Genomic DNA, 25212 nt, shown 5'->3' with positions numbered 1-25212 from the left:
TGATGGAAACCGCACTTGGAGTGCAGAGCAGTCACATTTGGAGGACTGATGACAACCATCGGTCCAAGTCTAGCTCAGAGCACATGACCATGAAACTTGATACCTGGGCACCCGTGTTAGTTCCTCAGTGGGAGAACGAGTCCTACCTCACGTTCTCAGGTGGGACCCACAGGTATGTTAATTACAAAGTGGTCAAACACATAAGAAACATGGCTACGAGTTCCAACCTTCACATAATGTTTATAGAAGAGGAACAAAAACACACAGGTTGTTACTAATAGGGAAGCCACGAACATTAGAATTAATCGAAAGAAGCATGTGCAAGTGTGCCTAGTCTATTAAGGTAAGTCCATTTGTATGTCCCTGTGTGTGGAAGGCATCTTAAGATAGTTTCCCCTTGTAGATCTTTTCCTCTTTCTCTGAGGTTGACTTTTACTGGCAAAGGAACTCAGAAGGCCAGAGGGCCAGATGGCCAACGCCAGACGAGATCATTAGACAGTTCCTGTTAAAATTTTGGACAACAATTAACAGAATCCCGGCAGGAGCTCCTCACGCTGACCCCCTAAAGGGTGGCTAAGCAGTGGCATATGTGTTTATTTATATCAGCAGGCCTTTTAATTAACAGCTCTGAGGTGTACACTTTTCGGGATTGAGTACAGTATATGAGAAAACAGTTTTCAAAAGGCTCGGTTATAGAATTTAATTTATATATAAATTAAAGGAAGAAGACAACCAAATACCAAGATGCTTAGTTAAAGATGGGCTAAATATTTATAGAATCCCCATGCCATTCACCCTGCCCCCCACCCCCCGCAAAATCCTTCAGCTACCTTACCAAGAGTTGTCCTGTATTTAACTCTCCCTCCCAAATCTGGACAAATTTGCAAAACCCATGACTTTAACACCAGCCAATGCTGCTCTTACCGCTGGCTATTTCCCTTCCTGCTCCTATGATTAGGCTCTTCATCAACACTGATGAGAAATGAGATGGCCTGCTGACAGGCACTTCCTTCTCCCGGGTGGTCCAGGCAGAGATGTGGATCCCACCCCAAAAGAACTTTTTCATCTGAGGGGTGAGCTTAGTCTATGCAATCTACTTGTCATTACTGGGAAATGATACATAATAAATAATCAAACAAATTACTAGGTACACCTGGTGTTCGTGTGACTACTATCCACAAGATGGAACTTCCAACTAAGTTCATGTCAGATGATACACAAGGAGATAGGATTTCAAATTCTCTTTGGGTGGGGGTGGGGGGAGTACATAATTTGACCCATAACACCTTCTCCAGTGATTTCCTTTCTACTCACCTGCATACAATATTGTTAACACCCTTCTTATTTTCAGCAGTGGATATGCCTTACATTCTAAGTGGAACATTTTAAATTTTTAATGAAAATCTCTAATAACCATGAATTAATCAGAGAAAAGCATTTTGGGTTTTCCCTGATTTTTAAAGCACATCGCTGAACTTCAGTAATAGTTAACACATTTAACATATATGTTTAAATTGGAATCGTTTAGCTTACACTTTCAAAGATGACATGGTATTTTTAATGCTTCTGGAATAAAAACTTTAAAAATAAATCCTGATCTGCCTATGTTATATTCAAGAAAACAAGAAGCCTATGGCATCCTCAATCAGACATTAATAAGATTGGATGTATTGAATAATTTAAAATATATTTTCTAGTATGATTGCAATCTTGTGGGTATTGTATAGGTTGCCCTTATTACCTAAATAATCATCTGTGTTTCTATTTTGTGTTTTGCAGTCAGAGTGGTACATTTTCTTATCACAAAATTTTACCAGAAAATATTACTGTTTTTCCATTTCCACAAGTCCTGAGCATATGAGATGTTAAAATTCAAAGCATTGAAAACCAGCCAAATAGCTTTTGATATTAGCCTGAAGAATCTTATGATGAAGAGCCAGGCTGGCAATCACGGAGCCTGGATAGTGAGATGAAAATCAACAAGGGGCTGATGATAACCCGCTACACTATCTATGGCCAAGATGGGAGTGTTAGCGCAGGGTGAGTATTCATCCAATGAGCCTCAGTAACTAGTAAGAAGACAGGCAGGTGCAATAAGAGCCTTATCTTGTGAAGGCAGAAGTATCTTCAAGCCAGAGGTAGCCAGCCCATGAACAAGCAGATACCAGAAGTCACCAGGACCAGAACCAAGAAGGTTCTGCTGCCAGGGTTTGAAAGGAGCACAGGTTCCTGAGCTCAGATTTCCCAATTCCAGATATGGGAGAAGACGCAGTTCAGTTGCCCAAACCCAGACAGTTTGTGGAACATTATAAACCTAGAAAACAAATACAGCGCCATTCTAGCCCCCATGCTCTATAACGAAGCTGATCAGCCCGGAGATACGTGATGATCTCTCCCTCTCAGTCTCGTGCACATATTTAATAATACTGATTTATGCCTCCTTATTATTGTAAAATGAAGTCAGGTTGATGACTAAAGAAGGCTTACAGAGTTCATGCAGAGCGGCGAAATCATAGGCTCTTCTCTGATAGCTCTTTACATAATGACACTTTCCTGGACGTTCCTACAGGCCCTGGCCACTCAGCCTCACTGCTGAGAAGGAAGCCCGAATTGGAAAGAAATGTGATTATCAGAGGGAAGAAAGGGCCTGAGAGCATGTGCGCTGAGTGAAGGCCGCAGGGGACAGAGCCGCGCGATGTCACCAGGGAAGGCAGGGCCTCACGCACCAAGGACCGTCCAGAGCTGGATCCGAGGAAGGAATAAGGTGACCCCCAAGAACAAGTGTGTTCCGGGGAACCCCTGACCGAATGCAAGCACCTGACAACCCGCGAGGCTGTCATCGGCTTCTGCTGAGGTCCCATTTTTACTTCCAGCTCTCCCCCTTTGTAACATCAGAAGCGTGCATACACGACCATCAACCAGCTGCCAATGGTCAAATCCGTATTTCTTATAAAATCTTGCTGAAAACATGAAAAGAAGTAGCACACGTCAGAGTACTTGTCTCTCTCATTGGAAACGGCAGAACTGACCTTCCTCCAAGACTGTCATGTGCATAACACACCCTGCCCGGCCTCCTTCCCTGTGTCCCCGAGGCCCTCAGTTCCCACCATTCCCCGTATGGGGGTAGACATGGCTAAGCAATCATGACCCCGAGCCTCAAGCCCAGGGAGCAGGAAAAGGTTCCTCATCTGAGCGCTCATCTGTGGCAGTCAATACCTGTCAAGAAGGGCAGTGTAGTGAGGTGTGTGCCTGTGTGTATTTGTACAGGGATATGTGTATTATGTACACACGTTTATATAGGTACGGGTGGATATGTGTTGTTAGTAAACAAGGAAGCTTGAAGTCTTCCAATGATAGATTTCTTCATCCGAGGTTAAAGTGATAGATGAGGTAAGTACTCAAAGACAAAAAAGAGAAAGGGGGATTGTTTAAAATGAGAGTGAAAGAAAAATGTATGTTTTACTTCTTATGAAATGTATCCTCTGGAATACACTCTATTCGTCTACAAAGATCCTTTGCAAGCCTTCATGTAAATCTACAGCAGCTAAACTGTCATTAGCAAGGGACACCAGCTTGCTTTCACAAGTGAGTTTAATATAGCATAATTTATGGATTCCAGTTTCAAAATAAGTACCACTTATCCTGTCTGACGCCTCTTCCTCCTCCTCCTCCTTCTCTGTCTTGTGGTGTCAACTGTGAGTGAAGTAGCCTCCAGCAATGAGACCTATGGGCAGCTGTTCCTCTCTGCCTGTGGAGCTGACAGGTGTGTGTGTGTGTGTGTGTGTGTGTGTGTGTGTGTGTGTGTTTTCTCCTACAGGGCAGGCACAGCACAGGGCCAATATTGTGGTCTAAGCCATGCTAAGTCTTAATAAGGAACTGGTAGGTGCAATTTAATATCTTCAAAGAATTTAGTATATTGAGCAAAAGGATGATTCTAAGTGAAGAGACTACATGAATTTTGTTTAAGCACACAACCAGGTAACAGTCCAATTCAGAAGGATTAAAGGCAGAATTTATGGAGAAGCACCTCCTCAGTGATAACACTACCTTTCTCAGAGATGCTGGGAACCGAATGCGCAGGGCCCAGCCCAAAAATGAAAATGGAAGCCCCCCCCCCCACTAAGAAGTTATGAAAATAGCACAACAGAGGGTCAGACCAATCTTAGGGCCTTCTGAGCCCTGTGAAATGCACAGGGCCTGGGCCCAAGAGTCCAGGGCTCTCTTCACAGCCCAACTGTGTCATATTCTATTATCCCGGCCTGGCGAGTGGGGAAGAGAGCCTGAGACCAAGGCCCGGGGTGACTCTGATGCCCCTGGTGACACTGATGCTGTTGAAACCTTGAAACACTGCACTCAAGGTCAGATTGCTCTCCCATCCCAGCCTCCATCTGCTCTGCCCTACTACACATTTCCTGCCTGATACACAAAGGGGCCCAGACTGTGAGGGAGGGGCTCCATTTCTCTTCAACATGGCTGAAGGAGAATTGGGGGCCCTTCCCGGGTTCTCTTACTGAATAACACCTGCTGGACACTTGAGCCCACCTTTCTGCTCTTCTTTTCTTACCCCCCGGGCTCATCTCTTTTTCCGTCTTTAAATGGATGCAATCTTCTTCTTTCTACTCACAGTAGAACCAAGCAAATGTCCTAGAGTTTTGCTTTCAGTTACTGGGGGGAAGATTATGAACTTTTTGTCGGTATAAATTTTTTTTGATGTGAAGAATGGATTTATTTTAGTTATAAGAAGACATTTTCTAAGATTTCAAATTTTATTAATATCATAAGACCCAAATGTGCATTATTTTTTAGTAGAGATAAAGTTACTTTACTGAATTAAGTAGAATTACTACTTTCTTAAGTATAATAGCCGTCTACTTCTTGGATTCCCTAGATCCTGAAATATTAACAAAAAGTAGAAATCATGGTATATTGTATGTTTTTATTGGTAGTAACTAATATTTCCAAAATCTATGTTTTGTACACTATTTTATGTTCTATAACAATCTGTACTTTCTACACGAACTCTCTTTCTCTCTGTTTCTCTCTTTCTCATTCTCTCCCAGTACTCTATTTTTTTTTTTTTTTTAGAAAACCCTTTGATGGGTTTCTCTAGATTTGACCCTGAGTTTCACTCTTGCTCAACTTACTAAATCAGGGTTGGCACTTGAATACTTGAGCCAGATCTCTAGCCCTACTTTATGCTGGTTAATTGGTGATAGAGTCTAGGAAACTTTTCTGCCTGGACTTGCTTCAACATTTGATTCTCCAGAATTCAGCCTCCTGAGTAGCTAAGGTTACATAGGTTAGCTATGATATCCAAGATTGATGAGATTCTCTTGATCATAAAGTAAATCTTTAGGTGAAATTAGGTTGAGCCTATGGCCTCCTCACCATCCTGTTACTTTTCAAATATCTGTTGAGGCTGATTAGAAAAGAGAGGAATAACTCTATTAAGCATGAGATTGTGCGTGCCTGTGGGAAATTTGCCAATGAGAATCTCTTTGTTGGGGATTTAAGTTCAGAATTTCTTTGATGGCTCATAGGAACTTTGTGGGATAGGGAAATTAGTTTGATGGGTTGTATTGCTCTTCCCACTTTGAGGAAAGCTAACTTTCCATCTACTTCTCTTGGTTATCATTTCTGTGCTTTCTTCCTGTCTTCCAGCTTGTCGGTATAAATTTTACTGACATAAAGTGATAATTATGTGAGATGCAACATAAATCGCCTGAAATTCAATAACCATTTTCCTAGATAATACTTTTTTTGTTAATGAAATATTACAACACAGTAATTAAAAAATGGTCTATAGAAAATTCCAATTTTTCATGTTTTTTTTAAATTTATTATTCTAAATTGAAGAATTGCTGAGTAGAGAAGTAGTAGCTGCAATGATTTGAATACTCAAATAGTTAAAACATTAAGAACCCAGGAAGTGAAAATGTAAAAAAAACCAAGCTTATTCCAATATATCAGCTTTGGGCCAATCAATAAGTAGACTGAGGCTCCTGTAGCCACATTCATGCTCATATTTAGTGGCATACAGACCACACTGACTTCCTTATTGAAAGGAAGAAAATAATATCTGAATTAATCTTCCATGCAAAGGTTAATGTCCTTAGTGACTTTCCTAAGGCTTGCTTTATATGTTACACAACAAATGTGCAACGTAATGACTCTTACTTTATCATGTGGGAAAAGCAAGCTGCAAGTTCAGTTTTTGTATGCTTCTGTCTGCCAAGATCTGCTGCCATGCTCACTTCTATCAACTCCTCATCCCCACTTACCCCAAGAAATCACCAACAGACTTCCCATCTCTAAGAACTGCACATGCAAATGAAGGCCAGCTCTTGATATTCTGGTATGTCTGGCATTCATGCAATGCCACTTAATACTTAAAACAATGCTTGGAAGGTTCATCCATAATGTGGGCTATATTAGTGGATTATTCTCCTTATTGCTAATGTTCAACTATACAGATATGGTACATCTTGTCTATCGTTTCTTAGTTGGTGAATATTTTTTCTACTTTTGGTAGTATTATAAATACTGTGCTATGAGTACTCACATTCAAATCTTAATGCAGACCCATATTCTCTCCTCTCTTGAGTGGACCAGTAGCACTGGAATTGCTAGATCCTATGGAAGTTTTACACTGAAGTTTTTGAGAAATTGCCACACTGTTTTCTAGGGAAACTACACCGTTTTATAGTTTCAGGTGAGTGTGTAGTCATCTCTCCACATTCTTGCCCACACTTTATTTGTTGGGGTTTGTCATGGGGCTTGAATTCAGAGCCCGAGCACTGTCCCTGAGCTTTTTAACTCAAGGCTAGTGCTCTACCACTTGAACCACAGCACCTCTTCCAGTCTTCTGGTGGGTAATTGGTGGCGATAAGAGTCTCACGGACTTTCCTGCCCTGGCTCACTTTGAACCTCTGTGCTCAGATCTCAGCCTCCCAAGTAGCTAGGATTACAGGTGTGAGCCATTGGCATCCGGTTTGCTCACACTTCTTTTAGGCAGTCTCACTTATTATAACCATTCTTGAAGGTACAAAATAGTGTATAAATATTAATACAGTTTCAATTTGCTCAACAATTAATAAGGTTGAACTTACCAATCATTGGTATATCCTTTTTCTACTTCTACCCTCATCTTTTTATCCCTTTCTACTTCACTTGTACTACTATTGAGCTGTAAATCTTCTTTGTAAATTCCTTATTGGGTGAATGTTTTAAAAGTAGTTTTAATTTTTTTATCTTTTCACTTCCTTATGGTTATTTTTAATATACAATTGTGAATTTTGAGGTTGATGAGGCTTAGCCTATTTTATGGCTTATATTTTAGTGTCACCTCTAAGCAAGTGTTTCCTAAAGCTATATTTTGGATTTTTCTTCTTCTGTATTTTCTCCTACAAGTTTCATTGTTTCAGTTACTTCCTCACATCTGTGATCCACTTTCAGTTAGCGGGTGGGTAGTGTGAGGTGTGTGTTTTAAGCTTATCTTTGCATATGGCTACCCAGTTGGCCAAGCACCATCTGCTGAACAGACTCTCCTTCTCCCAGGGAATATTTTTGGTAGCTTTCTCTGAAATAAAATGACTATAAATATAAATATTTATTTCTGGACTCTCACTTCTGTTCTATTTGTCCATATGTCTGGGTAGACTGTGTTGATGAGTGTAGATTTATGTGAAGTGTCTAAATGGGTGAGGGAAAATCCTCCAGCCTTGTCTTCTATTCAAATTTCCTTAGATCTGAATATTTTGAATCTTCATAAAGATGTCTAGATTTGTGTTTTAGTTTCTGGAGGAAAAAGTCTGCCGAATCAATCACTAAGATATTTTGAATTTAAACTACAGGTTGATTCTGGAAGATTTCTCTCTTATCAATACTGAAACATTCAGTTCACAAATGTGAAATGTGGGCCCATCTATGTAATTATGGTTTCTTTAACTTTTCTCAAGGAAGTTTTGGGTTAAATGTAAACGTCTTCACTTCTTTTTTTGTTAAACTTGTTCATTAGTGCTTTTTCTGATGCTATTTTGAGTAGAATTTTAATAATGCATTCATTTCTGGATTTGTATTGCCTGTAATATGACATTTTTGTTGTACATCTGAGAAAAACACACAGGAAAATAAGAATACTATCTAAGGGTATTAATATGTCATAAAAGTGTGTTTTGTGATACTAAAATTTAGCAAAAATCTCTCTTTTGTTATTTTTTGAGCAATAATTACCAACTGTGGAAAGCATGGTGCTAACACTAGGCCCACCAGAATTACCACATCAAGTATCCCAGTCATGTCTGGGTGCATGGTAGTTTTTTGGTCTCATCTTTACACATATGCAGGTCAGTCCCAGCTATGAGCCTAACTTCCAAATTCCTGTTAATTAAGAAATTACACCAAGTTGAAGAACAAGCTCTAATCCTAGTTCCCTGCACATTACTTAGAAGAACTTTAGCAGGTTATTTATTCTCAATTATTTCTATTTCCTCACTTGTAAAGGAAAATGGTAGGGATGTCATTCCTTCCTTTCTCTTTCCTTCCTTTCCTTGCCCACCATGTCATAGGTGGCAGTACCTTAAGGTCAGAAAGCTCATCCGTTACAAGGCTCTAACATGTTCTTGAAAATGTTACTGCATTTTTGGGGATTTCCCTTTATCTGTTTATAAAAAGAGTGGTGTGCTGTAATTAGACACTAACAAACCAACCGTTTTGTCTTCAACATGTAGCTACAGATACATGAAATACATGTGTTTGCACCATATCCATTCAAATCTAAGTTGAACATGGACTCTCCAATTTGGAAAAGAACACATCTGCAGTTCTACTTAGTTCAAGTTGAATAATGCAGTGGCGGATTGATGGTACTTTGTCATCCTCACATATGAAAATATTTAGATAATGTGATTATAAAAGGCAACTCTTAAAAAATTTAAATTATTATACATCATTCCTATGTCAGATTAATTGGTTATAAATAATTTCTATGTCAAATTATGTGATTCTTTCCTTAAATATATGTTCTTATCTTTAAGTAGCTATACAAAAGCTTTGCCATTCAACAAAGCAGTTTCCAAATACAATGTGTCTTGATAAATGTCACCTCACTTACCATCCTCCCCCATCCCTTCCAATGCCACTCCTTCCCTCCATTTTCTTAGTTTTGTAGAACATGCACTGAATTTTACAACTGCATTTACCCATCTTTCTTCATTCATCGACTCCTTTTCCCCTGACTCACCCTTCTTTTTCAATACCTTTTCCTGATGCTTCTTTTGTGGACTGTGAGTTCACCTTTCTAAGGAATTACAGTTTTGAATCCCTCCCCATCCCGAAGATATGTGATTCTTTAGGGAACTGATCCCTGACGTTGAATTTGGACAGAGAATTAATAGGCTTGTGCCACAGTTTCTCCACCTTTGTCAGTAGAAAAATAATTGCTAGCTTTTCCTCAGAGGTGATTGCCAATGTTTGGAGAGTTAAAATGATGTCAGAAGCCAAATGACAGTTACTCATCCGGACACAGTATTGTAGCCTCACTCAAAGTGAAAACAAAGCTTAGTTTGTTCAGAAGGCTTGGAATTATTACAGGAAGGGTATTCATTCACAACCATCTTGACTCACAATCCTTCGACATTACCGGATGGATCTGTGTTTGGTTGCCCCACATAATAAGCAGAAAGTAAAAACTGCTTAACAAAAACTACCTACTGTTTTTTTAAAATGCCAACTGGGTGCACCTTTTAGTGGAATAAGCAACGTAATTGTGCCTCTTTTAATAATTACTCCCATCCTGTAGCTCGGGAGCTGAGGGCTGTTATTAAGCTCACTTTGCCCTTATACATCCATCCCTGTCTTTTCTGCATTGCCTGGGGTTAACGGCTTTGTGCCTGGATATGACTCGAAGAGAAACAATCTGTGTGATTGTGTGATCTCTCTATTCTTTGAACCCAGGGTCTGTTCGTGAAAGGCAAATACCCTACCACGGAGCCACATGCCTCGCCTACCTACGTCTTAAGAGCCGCTATGGCAATTTTGAAAAATATAGCTAGGGATAAATAAAATTGAGATCCATATGGCATGAAAAAACTGAATGACAAGGAATGCATAAAGACTCAAGCGAAGAAATAAAGCAACCATTTCTTAGTTATCATCTAAGCATCAACACAGGGGCTGTCAAACGACTCTCCCCAGCGGTACAAGCTAGTCAGTCAGTCAAGAGCTACAAACTAGGAATGAAGATACATTCCCAAACTTCACAACAGTAAACCAAGCTGCAGTAAACCATGGTCAACTCCCCTCCCATCCCAGCGCTAACTACCATCCCTGCTTAATGTGACCAGGCAAGACTTTTGAAGGTAGGGTCTAGGTGAATAAATGACTTTATTCCGAAGTTATGTGAAGTTGGGATGTCATTTTTAGGGCTTCTCTGGGCTCGGTGGCTTTATGAGTCAGATGTAGAACGCAGTCAGGGCTGGCTTGGTGGGCATGCGGCCTGAGAGCTGCACAAGGCTACCCACTTAGAAAGGCACCAGGATACCGGCGTCAAAAATCCCAATGATGTTCCAAACAATCCCTCTATGACCCATTTTCATTTTGAATTAGAGCGTCCAAATTTGGAAACCAACACTATGTACAGCATTTTGTTGAACATTTAAGGCCAGATTCTAAGACTCCCTTTGAGATTTTTCAGGAAGAAGGTTAACTTGCATAGTTTAGATAAGGGTGAACCCATCTGAAAAGTTTCCATGAAACGGGGCTAAAAAGATTTAGATATCACCTTGAACGTTGTACGTCGTAAACAGCCTCCACTACGAATTATGCCAAAATGACCATCTAGTTTTACCTGCCAGACTGAGCAGCCATCTTTTCTGTGATAAATATCTGGGGGGGGGAACCTAAAAGTGGAAGGATTTATTTTGGTTCAAAGTTGAATCCCATACACAGTGAATTCTGTTATTTCCTTGATAGTGTGGAATATCGTGGTAGAAGGGCATGGTGGAGCAATACCCCAGGGCTGTAGTCACAGGAAGGAACCGGGACCAGTAGGCCCTAAAATGTAGCCCCACGGACTCCTTCTTCCAGGCATACCTATCAAATTCTCTGGTTTTCCTTCTGTACCTCTTACTGGATGAAATCAGGATTAGTTTTCCACAGAGGAATCAGTGTTACTTACTTCAGGAGTAGTCCATTGATCATATAAAACAGTGACATCTACTTCTATCACTAAAGGGGTTGTTTTTTGTTAAACAGCCCTTACCTCCTTTCTACATGATAAATTGGCAACTCATCTCTTGCAGATCTTACAGTGTTTTCAATTGCTTGCTGTCAAAAAGTAGAGTCACTGCCAAGTAGAATTTTCTACGTAAACATGGGTCTATGAACTAATGGGTATTCATGTCATGGAGGAAGAACAGGATTGCTGCTCACCAGTTTCTGTCCCTAAGCATACACACGAATATATATAAATCATCTGTGGATAGGTGAAAATAGTAGGGAAAAACATAACATGTTGAAGGCAGATAAGAAGCATGCAACTTATTCAGTTCACTGAAATTTGTAAATTGATTTACTTTTTCCACAATGGGCAGCAACATACTCAAACACTAATGTAGATTTCATCTATCTTTAGAGAAAAACAAAATAGTTATCTCATCTGCCTCATGGAGAAATCCAAATTTGTCATCATATCTGAGACATTTCTCAGACATGAGATGTAACATACTATGGAAGAAGAAAATAAGAGACGTCACAGAAATTAAATCAGAATACATTTTGTGATAAAATAATATCAATTTCATGTCTACCAACTCATAGGAAACCCTAAATGTTTGTTCAATTAAATATTTTAGATGAAGGTAGGGTATGATTGGGGTGGATGGAGGAGGAGGTGAAGAAGGATAATACTCATCAAGATGCCTGTACTTACAATCTGACATGTTGAATGATAACCCTTCAGTACACCTAAAATATTAAAAAGAGGGGACAGTACAAATAAACACACTGCTGATTTGGTTTACCCTTTGATCCACCATTTCTGTGCTTTCCCTTCCCTTCCCCAGATCAGATAAGCTTATTTGTAAGACAAAGGGTACAGAAATCAAAAACAATGACAACAAGGAATAAACTGAGGGGAGGGGGGAGAAAAAAAACTGAAAACAGTACATAAAAATACTCTTGTTTCCATTTCTTGGTTATATGCACATAGCTATTGAGCCCCTAAGAATTCTCCTAAGAATATCCTCCTTTGTTCTCATTGTGTGAATGTTCGGACTGCTATTTAATCATGTCCAAGCGTAATTATTTTTCTTTGACTATCCATTAAATAAATAATAAAACTAAAATAAATGCATAAACACATATGCCAGTCTACTAAGAAATACTATCCTTAAATTCCACGAGTGAACAGAATCTAATTTTTAACGATTCACGTGAGTAAATGCTGTGCACCCAATCTTTTTCAAACACTTAAACAATAGATAATGATAGAAATGTGGTCGTCGTATTAAGCATTGAAACTGGGACCTGAGAAGCCTTCTTCTAAAGGCTTAATTTAGGATCTTAATTTAGTGCAAAGCAAATTACTCAAAAGAATGGGCTTCCTTCTAAGTTAAATTCCATCTAAGTTAAATAACAAAACAACACAGCTCAAAGCACTGCAGAAGAACTATAGCTGAATCACAAAGGGGAGCCCAGGCTTGGAAATAGAGTCAGAAAATGGAGTCAGAGCCAGTGTGTGCTGGAAGCTTCAACCTCTTCCTTAGCTGCCAGCACAGCTCCAGGCCAGGCCCTGAGATTGAGGTAAACCCTCAGGGCTAGTGTCAGCTTCCATGCCAAAACAGTTAAGGAAATGGGAATCTTAGAAACGAAAAATGCTTCATTCATTGGTTCTCACCCATTGAAGTTTCTCCAAGGAATTATTGGCAACATGAGTGAGAATAGAGAAAAATATTATCTAAGGAGCACAGATTTTTTTTTTCTCTCATTAATTTCTCTTCCATCGTAAATCATGTAAATTTCCAATTTGGGAAATGAAGCTGACAATTGTTCATAAGCTTCCAGGACCACACATCTAGGTCATGGAAAGAATGAAATCTAAAGCCAGGTTGCTAACAACATAAATCACGATAATCTGTAAAATTCATTTATCTTAAATATGTTATAGACATCGCCACATTGTGCCCTATTATTTAAAGGTGAAACATTGTTTAATTCCTCTGCCCTTTTTGTACTATAAGCCATATTTTTGAGAATATTCTTAAACATGTTGTACACATTTATGGTAGTTTGTAGTAAACTTGTTTAGTTGGAAATTTTAGGTCATAAAATGTATGCAACTTTATCTCATATTAATGTCACTTAACTGAGAATTTAAAATTTCAAGAATTGTTTCGTATCCTAACTAATAGTCATTTACAACTTTTTGCAGTATTTGCAACAATTGGATGTGCTATGTTTATATTGCTTTGTATACTTTCTATGATTGGAATTAATTTTAAAACTTTCCCTTTATGAATTAGTTTTACTTGTTTGTAATTTTGGAGAGATTCTCAAGTGTTTGTTCATATTTTATTCATTATTTTAAGTTTTTTGGTTTTTTTTCTTTAGTAATTGTCATATTTTCTTATATTGTAGGTTTTCAAGAGTTGTGCAGTTGGGCTGGGACGATGGCCTAGTGGTAGAGTGCTTGCCTCATATACATGAAGCCCTGGGTTCGATTCCCCAGCACCACATATATAGAAAAAAGCCAGAAGTAGCACTGTGGCTCAAGTGGCAGAGTGCTAGCCTTGAGCAAACAGAAGCCAGGGACAGTGCTCAGGCCCTGAGTTCAAGGCCCAGGACTGGCAACAAAAACAAACAAACAAAAAAAAGAGTCGTGCAGTTGTAGATTGCCTTGTTTTGAGTACAGACTGGGTTTGGGTTATTTTTAATCTTTTATTCCTAAACTTAGATTTGTACTCACTGTAGAGTCACATGCACAAGCAGGAAATAAGAGTCACGAGAGTAACACCAGACATGTTCTGATGTTGCAGCAAAGTATCAGTCAGCATTGCTCACCTGTCCAGACACACAGTACTTCCACCAGCTCATGTGATTTGCAGGTGCTGCTGTTTCATAAGCTTTCAGCCGTGATTTTTGTCTCATTTCTTATCATTCTGTCTCAAGAATATTCTATAAATGGAATCACGGAGTACTTGATCTTTTTTTTTTCACTTTAGATAATTACCTGTAGATTGATCCATTATTTTGTGCACCAAGAACTCATTGTGGGGAATTTTATGCCTCTATCCGAAAGAATGGCACTGCCCCATTCATAAGGAAATAGAAGGACTTGGAAAAAAATTATACTAAGTGAAGTGAGCCAGACCCAAAGAAACATGGACTCTATGGTCTCCCTCATAGGGAATAATTAGCACAGGTTTAGGCTAGTCACAGCAGAGGATCACAAGAGCCCAATAGCTATGCCCTTATGAACACATAAGATGATACTAAGTGAAATTAATTCCATGTTATGGAAACGACTGTTATATCACTGTTGTAATCACTTTCAAAATGCGATGTGAAACCATAGCTTCTATTATTGATGACCCTCTTGTATCCCCTCTCTATGGTTGTACCTTCACTATCTCTGTATCTTATCTGAGTACATTGGAAACCGTGTATACTGGTATTAGAACTAGGAAAGTGAAAGGGAATAACAAAATCGAGAGACACAGGGTAAAAAAGTCAAACGATTACAAAAGCAATATTTGCAAAACTGTTTAGTATAAATCTACTGAACAACTCATGGGAGGAGAGGGAAAGGGGTGTGGGGAGGGGGAAATGAGGGAGGAGGTAACAAACAGTACAAGAAATGTACCCAAGGCCTAATGTATGAAACTGTAACCGCTCTGTACAACACTTTGACAATAAATAAGAAAAAAATAAAAATTAAATTAAAAAAAGAACTCATTGTGTTTTCTTATAACATTTTCTGTAATGAATGAACCACTGTATGGTAATGCTTCATGTTATTGAATGGCATCTTGAGTTCTTTCCAGCTTTTTGACAAATATAAAAAAAAAGTTACAAGTTGTATACCCATTTCTTTGGCCTTTTAATTTTACTTTTGTAACTTTCTCCTGTATTTTGCTACTTTTTGATGAAAGCCTGTCACGCCTGAAGCTTGTCTGTGGTGATGTTTTGAGATCTGGGCTTGAATTCAGCTATGCTACATAGGAATTGTATTTGGTTCTTTTCAGTATTTTGAGTACAAAGAAACCCAGGAATGCCCTGAATTATAATTTGGGCTTTTCTGGGGGAAGATCCACTCCGCTTTCATTTTGTTTCAGAACACAGACTCACATCAAAGCAGTCTTGGCTTATAGTTAAGGATTTTTTTTGGAGGGGAAAAAAAAGAACACGTTCGTTCGGAACAATGATTGATAAAAAAAGGACTTTGTCTGCCAACAACAAGGGAGAATTTGCTCCAAAATCCATGGTGTCTTTGCCTGCGGTTGTACAACTGGTCAGCGTTCTCCTGTGACTCTAGCGTTCCCAGGGTGGCTCCCAGCTCCGCGGAGTTCCTCACCCAGGGCAGGCATCCTCTTGACTTGTGGCTATCACTGTCCAAGCTGCTCAAATCTCAAGCTCCATCCTGCCCTACTTATCCCACTCAAGTCATCTGCACACACAAATGTAAACCACACCGGAGTCCCTGGGCAGGATGAAAGGGGTATTGTGTCGCTCTTGCTTGCCTCCACTGCCTGGGCTCCTAGGTTCTGCAGAAGGCAACAAGGTCAGAGGAGCTGGCTCATAAAAGTACTAAGGAGAAGCTCTCCGCTTCCACTGTTGAATGCCATGTAAGTCACAGCATCTTTTCCCTCCATCTCTCATTCTTGTCTGAGTCCGCAGGCTTTCCTTGTCCTCCATCCTTTGACCCAGGCTGTCAGGCTAAAGAGCTGATCACATAGGGGAGCCTAAGAATGCACATGACTTGGCTTGGTTACTGGTCCCCAAAGCCAGCCGGTTGGCAAAGGAAGATGACAGTTGTCCTTGTTACCGTGCATGGACTTGCATAGAAAATGGTTCCGTGGAGCGTTCTGTTTTGTACAGCATAGGTATTTTGTGTTCTCTGGAACCTAGCTGATGTCTGCAGGCAAATGAACTGCCTGGGGCACCAGACTTAAAGCGAATTAGGGAAGATATTTCACAGACGTATGTTAATACTTCTCTCTTTTTTTTTTCTTCACTGAGCAACTTGTATTGAAAAGTTGTCATGGGTCAATCTTACATTAGGAAAATATATCTTTAAGGGGAGGAAAACCTAAGAGCAGGATAAAAAGAAAGTCCGGAGGAAAAAAAAATATACTCCAAAGCCCAGGAGAGGAATTTGTTCAATGCAGTGCCAAGGTGCTGGCAGGCCGCAGAGAGAGCAGGAATTTAGAACAGAATTCATCAAGACTAGTCCGAAGCCTAGCGGAGGATATAGGGAGAACTGCTTATACAATTCCATCCGAATCCCATGGGTTTGAGGGAGTCCAGGGTTCTGTCTTTTTATAAGGGAACACTCCATGGGGCTTTGCAGCATGTTACTTGCAGAAGAAAATTCATAGTCTAAAATTAATCCACAAAGACATGTATGCACACATACACTCCTACAGTCACACACCTCCACAGCACTCTGCTGATACACATGTCACTTGTCTGAGAAGAAGCTCTGATCCAGCAGGCATTAAGGGAAAGCCCTGGTCTAGTCTGTCTGGTTCTATCTTCCTCTACATTCCTTATAACTGCAACCCTTTTACACACCACCTTTCTGTCAATGGCTAAGCATTATTCTGTCTAGAATACCAGTTTCTGAGCATTGCATAGGTGGCCAAGGCGTGATGAAGAGGTGATGAAGAACTGGAACATGTATTTGGATTTCTAAAAGCTTAATATCAAAATGATATTGTGAAGGCTGTTTTTATTTGGGGAGTTATGTAATTGTTGTTGTTGTTGTTATTGTTGTTTGCCAGTCCTGGAACTTGAACCCAGGGCTTGGGTGTGCTCTTTGAGCCTCTTTGTGCTCAAGGTGAGCGCTCTACCCCTTGAGCCACAGCGCTACTTCCAGATTTTTCTGAGTAGTTTTGTAGAATCTCATGGACTATCTGCTCGGGCTGGTTTCAAACTGCGATCTTCAGATTCCAGCTTCCTGAGGGTTACAGGTGGGAGCCTTCGGCACCCAGGGAGTTAAATAACTGACTTATTCCTTTCACTATTTTTAATATGGCTTTCAGATAATTTTTAATTAATTTCTACTTGTAGTCAAGCTTTCAAGGTATTGCTATTACAGTTGATATACAATTTAATCCTTCAATAAGGTAAATGAACATAGATAAATAAACATATGCTCTTATTGAGTTGTGATGAGTAATTTTTTATTTAAACAAAACACCCAGATATGTAAACAAGGCAGTACACAGTAAGAAAAGTATTATGTGGGTGATTTGAAACAGAAATGTACATTAAACTTTCGGTTGGAGAAAATTAAAACTGGATAAACTAATTTTTCCTATATTCATGTGGTTATCTTTCAAATTATTTTAATGCTTTTGTACTTACAATCAGGCATATATGGTTGTACATGATTGCATACATAATCAAATATCTTTTTATGATGAACTCTCTAATCTTCATTAGTTTTCTCCATTTCAATTTAAAAATAGTGTTCAAGGAAAATGAAAATCTACTATGTAGTCTCCATATTTTTCATGCTTACATAATCATATAGGTGATTATGCAAAATGTACCTGCACATTGTGTGCCTGTGTGCATGTGGTTGTATGTGTGTGTTTCTCTATTTTTGGTTACCATAAGCCATTTTCTCAGCTTTTCACTTCTTATTCACAGTTCCTTATTGACCACATTTCAAGTTCTAACATCGGAACTTACTGTTATCAATGGCTTCAGAGTATCCCAAAGTATGTGTGTGATGTAAAATATTTATGACATATTTATGTTTCTCACTTGATGAGAAATTATTGTGTTGCTTAAAATTTTTCAATTTTTCCTTTTATCCTTCTTTTCTTCCTTCCTTCTTCCTTTCCCCCATCTTTCTTTTCTGTCTCCCATCCTTCCTCCCTCCCTCTTTTTCCTTATCTTCCTTTCTCTTTTCTCCCCTCCTGCCCTTCTTCCTTCCTCCTGCTTCCCTTCTGGTTCATCTGCCAACTTCCTTTTTCTACATCCATCACCCTGAGACCCGAGTTTCTTCATTTGGCTCTCCAAATATCATTAAATAATAGGTTTGGAAATGGAGCAGTGAAAAGAATCTGAATATATTACCTCAATACTCTGCTACTTTTTCCCTCATGAAAGAGTCTACCATTTTAGCTTATAGAATACTGAAGACTAAGAGATGGGGAAAAAATAAACAAGGATAACTATCATACCAGACGGCTTTGGCATAAGGCAGTAATCTCAGCGTGGTGCCTACTGATATTCTAAATTTCAGACTACGACACAAAAAGACATATGATAGGCACTACAGGATTCCGACTGTTAAATATGGAGGTAAGATACTGTATTCTCATGTGTTAAATAAAATGCCCACTGTACTAAGAAAAACACATTTCAGAACAATTACCTCAATGCCAGATTAAAGTAATAATCATAATCACTTAGCAATCACTAATCATAACAATTAACAATGGTTTATTAATATTTGTTGCATGACATAGAGGGAACTCCTGATATTAGTCTTGTAACTTTTCAGTAAAGTAAAAAAAAAACTCTAAAATTTAAAATATCTCTAAGTATTTTTTAAGGTTTTATTTCAAGGCAAAACAGAAATCTCATTTTCTGAGAATCATTTATCTCAAATTCAGAATCTGAACATATAGCAGGCAGTGTCCAACCTACCTTTTCCATGGGTGAGCCAGAGGCAGGAATAAACTCCCCACCAGATCAGAATGGTGCCTTCATGCAGATGCGTTTTGGGGTTTCAAATCATAGCTGTGCATTGTTGATATGGTCAAGGGGTCTTTTTAATTCGGTTTGTACTTAATTCCTCCAAGATTCAAGAACAAAATGCAGTCTTATTTTGAATCCTTACTCATCTCATTTTGTTATCATTAGTTTACATAATCATTTTTCTTATGCATGTATTAAAATGTAGAGTATTTTAAATATGAATGCCACTTGAAAGAAACACCCTCCTGCAAAAACTGAGCCTTCCAAATTATGAGCCAAATGTGAGCTGCTTGCTGTCAGCCCTGTGCTCTCGGGATTTTCTGTGAGATATTTTCCAGCTTTCCTGTGATACCTTCTCAGGTGCATTCACTTCTTTTCCCTGTCAGTCAAAATAACTAGAGCCTTACATCTGTGAATTAAATATAACCACTCTTTCGGTTCTGAAAAGATGAAAACTATATACAGAGGAATTCTGCCACATTGCATGTAATAGACTCTAACAGAATCAATTCCTGGGGAGAGAAATGAATTACGAACCTGATAAAATGTCATCCACACTAGAGCCTAATTTACATATTGATGACGAGGACTGTTCCTGTAATTAAGGGACAGTAGAAAATAAAACTACTGCCCATAGTTTTGCTTTTTTATTATATTAAGAAAAATGAGCCAGATTATGAGGCCAGTAGCCGGTAAGATTCTTTTGTGTAGTTGTTTTTCATTTGGAAAGCTATATGATTATCAATTTTTCTGATTCACAAAATAAGTAATAAAGTCTACTTTGCCTTTATTCTAAAGGACTAGCCAGAAGTGTTTAAATCCAAATTCAAGTTTCTACCACTAAGCTTTTCAAAGCTTTCATTTCCCAGAGGATGTTTTTTCAGCGGCTATTTTGTGATGACAGAATCTTAGTTATTTAGAAGCCTGGTCTTTGTCTGGTCCAACATCAACCAATGTTAACTAATGGAAGGAAGTAAAGAAATAAATGAAGAAGGATGGATGAGCAAACTTAAAACATGTGTAAAGATCTGGTGGTTCTTCTGCAGAATGTTCAAGAGATTGACAAGAAGTTGCCATGAATCCTGCTTCAGGTCAAGAGAGAATGACAGTTGTCAATGCATTGGACAACAGAGGATAAAAGACCTTAACTCAGAGAGACAGGAAATAAACACCCATGTTATTCTCCATGAAGTCTGTGTTAACAGAATTTCCAGGCTGTAGTTCAGGAAGAGGAAAACAGACAGAGGAAGGGTTGTGGGGTTTTTGGTGTTTTGTGGAGTGGTTTGTTGTTGTTGTTGTTTAACTCAGGGCCCCAGTGCTGTCTGTGAACCTCTGGGTGCTCAAGGCTAGCACACTACCACTTGAGCCACAGTGCCACTCGTGGCTTTTTCTGAATAGTTTATTGAAGGTAAGTCTCATGGACTTTCTTGCCTGGGCTGGCTTTAAACCATGATCCTCAGATCTCAGCCTCCTGAGGGTGTAGGTTTAACAGAAGAAAAAAGAGCTAAAGAAGAGAGGGAAAGAGATGGAAAAAGAGACAGAGAGAAACACAGAAAGAGTATCCCTGAGATATACAAATACATTTACTATCTATCCCTCTCTCTGATCAGTAGACGCAGGGGAAAGGCCACCGACAGAAGAGAAACCACCAGAAAGGACACAGCATCCTATAATTGCACAGAACCATGAACACTGCCAGTTTACACCAACCTTGCTGAAATTTCCCATAATTAATAGGACTTTGAGCCAAGTGTGCAGAGAGGCCTTGTCTCAGAAGCAGAGAGAAGCTGAGTTACATTAAGTGTGTTTCACCTGTTCTGTAGTAAGCTGCTCCATCCCTTCCCAAAAGTTTTTATAATCCAAAATTAAAACTCTGTACCCAGCGGAAGTATATTCTAGGATGCGAACACCACATTCTATTGATCCACTCACGTGGTTGATGGACGCTCTGGTTGTTTCTACCACTTCCCCGTCAGGGATTTGGCTGCTATGAACATAGGTGTACAAGAGGCTCTTGGAGTCAATCAGTGCTTCCCACTTTCCTGTTGTATTCTAAGCGCTGGACTTGCTGGATGGTGTGATAATTCTATAATTACTTTTTGAGGAGCCACCATACTATTTTATACAATGATAGCATCACTTCATACAACCCTAACAATCCATGATGATACCAGTTTTTCCACATTTTTACCAATATTTTTCCCATTTCAAAGCACTTGTTGGTCATGTATTTAATGTTTTTAGTAAATTATTAGAGCCACAGAATATCTATCTGAAAGTAACTTCAATGAATACTTCACATCGGGCACAAAATTAACTCTAGTGACTCAGAAAGAAAAGTGTGAACAAACTAAAGCTATAATGTTTATACAGGAAAACATTAGGAGAAATAGTTGTGATCTAGGATCATTTTTTCTCAAAAATGAAGTGCAAAAGAACAGTTTAAAGAAGAAAAGAACAAATTAGTACTGTTCAAAGTAGAAACTTCTGTTCTTTAAAAACCACTGTTTGGAGAACAGAGAAGTACTACAGACTTAGAAGAGTATGTCTATAGCACATGTGTAATGAATTAGTTTATCCTCTGGCTTTAGCTACATAATTCTGTTTTGTCCTATGGAATAGATTGAAATGGTAGAAATGTTCTAAAGGCCTACTATCCAAGAAACCGGACCCTTCTCGTGGCCACTGAGACCAAAACAAAACAAAACAAAAAAGTGCAGCAGAGCAAGATTTTTTTAAACTTTACTGCATTTCCATTGGCTTAAATCTGAACTGTCACATGTGCGAGTGTATAACACACTGTACCGTGAAACTGTGGAACAGTGGCAGTAATCAGAAGGCCTCAATGAGTACAAGAGCTTCGACATTAGCCTGTAAAGTGAATATTCAATCTGTGAACTTCAGAGTTAAATAACCGAGCTAGAAGAGAATGAGCTCCCTTGACATTAATAGTTGAAATTATCGAAAGAATGAGATCACTTTGATGTATTCAATGTGAAAAATGAAACAATGACCTAGAGCTCAGCTTGAAAGCTGGAGAAAGCTGTTTCTGACTACTTGTACTTTAGGGAATCTAGTCCCAAATAAGAATTGTGCATATTTATGCTTTTATCATTTTTTTAGTTCTTTTGCCTAACTGACTTTTGGGGGAAATGTTCAGTTCCAAAATAACTACTTAAGCAAATGCTTTGAATTTTTTTGTCTTGTAATATTCTCCTTTTACAGCTGCTGAGTACTGGATTGCTTTAGCCAGCTGAATAAATCTAAACTGAACATTATATGCAGTGTCATTTAATGAGATTTTTTTTTAACTGTGCAGCTAAAATATTAAGTTTACATAAGTTAATAATGAACCTGAGCACAAAAGAGAAGCCATTCATATAACCCTGTTTGTCAAAGCCTGTTTGACAGATAAATTCTTACAAGAAGCCTTTCTTTCAATATTTTTGTTTTGCACACAAAAGCATATAACTATGAGACCAAGTATTCCAATTCTTGAATTTATTTCGGAAATACATCCATCAGTTATTGATAGATCTGCTCTTCTTCTTGTCAACTTAGCCAATTTATTTGAAATTCATTTAGTTCTGGCCATTTCCCTAGGTGTACCATAAAAATTCATATTAATAAAATTTAAGACTTTCAGAGAAATGAATGTAACCGAGGCGTCGTATAAACAGCCTTGACAGAGGTATAGGCATTCCGTTTCCTGTCATTCCTTCTTTCATTCCCTGCCTGGGGACTGATGCTCACTAGGAATCAGAGACGCTGGGAACTGCGGGTGCGATGCGTCCAGGATATAGCATTTGTTCAACATCATATTATTTTTCACTCAGTATCATACTACTTGAGAGTACATTACCTGCCACAGTTGGAAGCATGGCTCGAATGGTACAGCACCCGCCTAGCAACTACGAGATTCTGAGTCCAATCCCCAGTACTATAAAGAGAAAATCCTCCCAAACCATGAAGCTCATTGGTAGGCAGGGTGGCTGGTATATAACAAACACGAAACGGGGAGAACCCGTGTCCCAGCTCTGCTAAAGATGGAGGCCTTCCCTGTGGTGAGTGCCCAAGGTTGGATCTCAGCAGCACTCCTGAGGGCAGGGACGTGGCTTCTTCCTGTCCCCTAGTGCTCTGGGAATTGCTCCAAGAGAGCTAAACAAGGGTGGCGGTTTGCCAAGTTCACGGAGCTAAGGGACACCGGTAAGGCTTTTAACTCAGCCAATCTGGCTCCTTTAAGTAGCATTCGGTATATCCACCACTGGAGTGGTGTTAATTAATCCTCGAAGTCAGACCGTTCTCACCTGAGTCTTCTGTCACGTAATGATTAATTATAACACTAGCTGTCACTTGTAACCCGTTAGGTATGTTGATGAAGGGAGAGGTGGGAGGAGGGCGTTGATGGTAGCTTGTAGCAATGAGCTTCATGGTCCTGTAGCAAAATTATCTGACAGAGGATGACAACGTGTGTGGGAAATCAGAGCAACAGATGGATGAGCACTGCCCCCGCACTCCGAACGCCTTTTCCTCTTGGGGCATGCACTAATGGGAGTCGTCTGAAGTAAAGTCCATCAGCACCTGCACAGAACGTGAAGTCAGGGTGAGATGGGATATGTCGTCCATCCTCGCAGCTCCTTCTCTCTTGGTCACTATGCGTCCCAGCATTATTGTGGCTGATCCAGGACCATGAAGCCACAGCAATGGTGTAACACGTCCACGTAGTGCTGAAGGCAGAGTCCCCTGAGGAGAAGGTGTCATGTGAACTGGAATCATTGGCAAGAACCCGCATTCAGCGAAAAGCTGGTCCACGTAGACGGACTATCTACCTTCTCACACGGTGTTAAGGTACAGTCCTTCTTTGCAGAGGATGTCTCCTCCCCTTTAACATTCTACTCTTCCTCAGCATAAATATGTGTGAGATGATCAGAACCGGCTCAGGCCCTGACGCAACAGAATCCAGTGCCAAGCAATCGACCGCGTTGGTTTCCCCTGCCTTTTGTTGGGATTGTAATGATTGCCTTCCCTGACAAGCCTGCCCAGCTCCTGCTTGTTGCTCACCTGTTAGGAAATCTCCATCTTCACACCTGTGAAAAGCAGTGCCTTTCATTCTAAAGGATCGGACGACCTTGCCAAAGACAAACCTCACCCAAATAGCAGTCTGCTTTTAGGAACTGCTTTTAAGAGGCTAGACTTAATACTTTTGGAGATAAACTTTAGGGAAGTATTTTTTTCTATGGGTACTGTATAAAACATCTTCGCACTCAAGAATCCTTCACCTGGCCAATGAAGCACGCAAGTTGGGTGACAGATTCTAGATCACCGATTTTATTTCTCAGACCGTAGCTACAGTCTTTCATTGATGTCTCGGCATGTAACGTGTATCTGTACAATAAAGGATGGCTTAGATCCATGCCATAGAAACGTAAGGAGCCGTTGAATTTTCTTTGCAGACAATCTCTATGTCCTTGAAAAAGAATTGAAGCCGCCCGGCAGCCGTTAGCTCTCACCATTTCAGCGTGCTTCATTTACCCTGCTCCACCCTGAAGCAATCTCATCACCATTGGGGGGTGGTGGTGGTGTTGTTTACCAGAAAAGTGTGACATGGGAAACCTCACATTGTATGGGTGGGTATAAAGGGCACTGGGGGGAGGGGGGGAGCCCCGCCTTGGCAGGCCGGTCACGCCTCCTGCCCACCTGCCCATGGACTCTGCTCCCTGCTGGCTACACTGTCTGAAGTTGTGTGCCTTTCCTTTTTTTCCTCTCGTGCACCCTTTGCACTCGCAGTAGACAAGCACCCCCTCCGTTCTGCATCGCCCCTGCCAGCACCTGTCACGAAGTCTGGGGGAGAGAAAGGCAGAATTTCAGTGTTGTGGAACCGCGGGCCCCCTGCTGCCATGCAGGAATGCAGAAGGCTGCTCCGGCCTTAGCATCGACCCGCAAAGCCTAAGGAGGGGAAGGCTGTGCTGTCTCCAAAGCTCCCGATTTGCTCCCCAAGAGAGAGCTCAGCGGTGAACACGAATGAAAGACAGGCGGCTTCTGCTCTGGCATCGCACCAAGTCGCTTGGACGCATCATTTCCAGGCAAGCGCACGAGCTGCTTCACCGGCTAACACAGCATCTTGGGATCAGCACTGAGGAAGGAGGCACCGTTCCCAGAGAGGCAAGTTGCAGGGCTTTTTGGGGTGAAGGCTGAGTGTGGTTTCAGAATGATACATTGTGAACTAGTTTCCAATACTGTCACCAAGAGAGTGATTGGGCTTTGATGTCTACCAGCTTG

Source organism: Perognathus longimembris, chromosome 3 (assembly GCF_023159225.1).
Source record: "Perognathus longimembris pacificus isolate PPM17 chromosome 3, ASM2315922v1, whole genome shotgun sequence".
In the NCBI taxonomy this organism is placed as follows: domain Eukaryota; kingdom Metazoa; phylum Chordata; class Mammalia; order Rodentia; family Heteromyidae; genus Perognathus; species Perognathus longimembris.
The sequence above is the reverse complement of the archived record's forward strand: the minus strand, read 5'-3'. Positions refer to the sequence as shown.